We start from the raw sequence: 3538 nt of genomic DNA on the forward strand, positions 1-3538 counted from the left end.
GGAGGTGGTCGAGGCTCCTTGTCGCTGCCAACATTGCCATTAGCAACGGCGATGTGTTGTTCTTACAAATGACAATGACAAAAACGACAGTAGAGGGGAGGGCAAGGTGCCGTCGCCGTCATCATTGTCGATGTTTTTGACAGCGACAACAATGATGACGATGAGACAATGATAGGGTGGAGAGGTGAGGGTAGTTGAGGCTTCTTATTGTCATCGTCATCATTGTCAGTTGATGGTGTTCTGCTGTTGCTACCAATGGCGAAGATAAAAATGAAGATGGTGAAGAGGATGTCAATGATGATGACGGTGTTGACAATGACAATGAAGATGGATGACGACGAAGACAACAGTGGAGGAAGGGAAAGTGGGTGTTGTCATCATTGCCATTGTCGATGTTTTGGTCAATGACAGTAACAGCGAAGGGGAGGGCGAGGTTCCGGGTGGTGGAGCATGGTGACTCAGGCTCCTCGTCATTGTTGTCATCATTGTTAGTGATGGTGTGTCATTGCTTCAAATGGCAACGATAACATTGAAGAAGACGAAGACGACGGTAAAGACGATGGCGACGACGATGATGATAATGCCAGCGTCAGCACTGTTATTGTTGTTAAACAATGACAAACGTCCAAGGAGACGAACATTATGATGAAGACTATGATGAGAGGATTACTATGTAAAGAAACGAAAACGAAAAAACAAACAAACAACACCAGCACAGCTAAACAAGTCTTTGTTAATTAGAAAACAGTTCGTTAAAACGAATTGAAAGGAAACACAAACGTGACAGATGTTTTTCTTGGTGGTGGCATTGGTGATAGTCGAGGTGTTGTAGTAATGGTGGTGGTGGTGGTGGTGGTGGAGGGAAAACATAAGACCCAAATAGGTTGTCGTCGTCATAGTGGTATAGTCAGTAGCGTGATGGTGGTGGTGGTGGTGGTGGTTATAGGACGATAGCGTAATCAGCAGTAATAATAGTAAAGTAATAGTAATGGTTGTTGTAGTAGTATTAATAGTAGTAGTAGTAGTAGTAATAGTAGTAGTAGTAGTAGTAATTCTTTGGTTGGTAAATTTAGCTGCATTTTTGCCACCAGGAAGCTGTGAAAGAAGAAGAAAAAAAGACATTAAAATATATCTAAAAACTGAAAGACAAATATGTAAAAAAAAAAAAAAGAAAAAAAAAGTCATGGAAAAAAGGCATTTATATCATCATCATCATCATCATCACCACCACAGATGTGTGTGAAAATATGTGTGCGTGTGTGTCATCATCGTCGTTTAACGTTCGTTTTCCATGCTAGCATGGGTTGGACGATTTGACTGAGGACCGGTGAAACCGGATGGCTACACCAGGCCCCAATCTGATCTGGCAGAGTTTCTACAGCTGGATGTCCTTCCTAACGCCAACCACTCGGAGAGTGTAGTGGGTGCTTTTTACATGCCAAATGTATACAGAGTCTTGCAGATAAATTGGGACCAATTCTAATCCTCTTCTTCATTTTTCAGGTAAATAGCAAACTAATTCGACAACAGAAAAGTCATGGAACAACAGAAACGTTTCACCATTGTTACTTTGGCATGTGCCAGGCACGCTACCAATAAAATTGTTAAGCTGACGAAACTTCCAAAAGCAACAGTTTATTGTGTGTATGAACAATTCAAAGAGGGAAAGATTGATAGAAAAGAACACAAAACTCAAAGTGATTCCAAGTGCTTTCCAAAGTTTCCCAATGGCCTCAAATGCTCGATTGGAGCCAACCCACCCACGTCAACTGTTGCAAAGAAACGCAATGTGTCCCTTTTTACGGTGTTCAGAGCTGTGTACAGGAACCTTGGCATGACTAGCTATGTTTGATGACGCCATCATCTCCTAACAGCCGAGACCAAAGCAATCAGAGCTTCTGTCATTCATCAAGCATCAAGGTGCAGGAAACATTCACATGTTTGTGGATGAGAAGTTTACTGTGGATGCTGAGGTGAATCGCAGAAATTCTCGACTGATTGCATACAACCCTTCAGGTGTCCCCACTGCATTTGAGACCAAGAATCCTGTATCTGTGATGGTATTTGGAGTCGTGGAAAGTGATAGAAGTGTCATGGATCCACACTTCATTGAGTCTGGCTGCAATCAAATTAGAAAAAAACAAAAAAACAAAAAAAAAACCTAAGTTCACATAAAACTCGTGCATACCATGTGACTGGTGGTTTTTAATTATTTAAACGAATGTACAGCATTTGTTATGTATTGATTAGCAGTTTAATACACGGCAGTTGATGATGATGATGATGATGTGTACACACATAGTGATTCTAGACGTTACCTGGTATGTTCATGGTTTTAACAACAGGGGTTGTTTTCAACATGCTGTTGGTATCATTGGAGAAGATTTTGTTGATGGACTTCTTGAAAAATCTAACAGAAACAAAAACAAAAAAAAAAATAGTAGAAGTAGTAGTAGTGGCAGTGGTGGCAATGGTGGTTGCAATAGTAGTGGTAGTGGTGGGTTGTATTAGTAGTAGTAGTGGTGGTTGTACTGGTAGTTATAGTAGGTGGTGGTAGTGAAGGCGGGTGACTTAGAGGTAAGGGCATTCGGCTCACGATCGTGGGTTCAATTCCTGGTGACGTGTTGCGTCCTTGAGCAAGACACTTCATTTCACGCTGCTTCAGTCCACTCAGCTGGGAAAAATGAGTAGTACCTGTAATTCAAAGGGGGTCAGCCTTGTCACATTCTGTGTCACGCTGAATCTCCCTGAGAACTACATTAAGGGTAGACGTGTCTGTGGAGTGCTCAGCCACATGCATGTTAATTTCATGAGCAGGCTGTTCCGTTGATCGGATCAGCTGGGATCCTCGTTGCTGTAACCGACGAAGTGCTCCTAGTGGTGGTGGTGATAGTATTGGTAGTGGTTGTGGTAGTAGCAGCATTAATAAGTATTGTGACACAAAAGGATTGTGGGTGGAGAAATGAAGACACAGGGAGAGACAGACAGAAACGGAGAAAGACATTGAGATAGGTAGATAAACAAACAGACAGATAAACAGACTTATTGATAGACAGGTAGACTGATAGATAGATAGATTGATAAATAGACAGACAGACAGATGGGTATATAGAATCATAGACAGGTAGATATAGACAAACAAGTAGCATGATTGATATAGAGAAATGTAGTCATATAGACAAATAGATAGACAGACAGATAAACAGACTTATTGATAGACAGACAGACTAATAGATAGATTGATAAATAGACAGACAGACAGATGGGTATATAGAACGATAGACAGGTAGATATAGACAAACAAGTAGCATGATTGATATAGAGGAATGTAGTCATATAGACAAATAGATAGACAGACAGACAGACAGACAGACAGACAAACTGAGACATATACATAGATAAATGATCAGATAGGCAAACTGATGTATAAACAGATAGATAGATAGATAGATAGATAGATAAACAGACGTAGAAACAAAGCAGATATAGAGATAGACAGACAAATGAATATAGATTATATAATCAAGTCGATAGACAA

Source organism: Octopus bimaculoides, chromosome 30 (genome assembly GCF_001194135.2).
Source record: "Octopus bimaculoides isolate UCB-OBI-ISO-001 chromosome 30, ASM119413v2, whole genome shotgun sequence".
NCBI classification, from domain to species: Eukaryota; Metazoa; Mollusca; class Cephalopoda; order Octopoda; family Octopodidae; genus Octopus; species Octopus bimaculoides.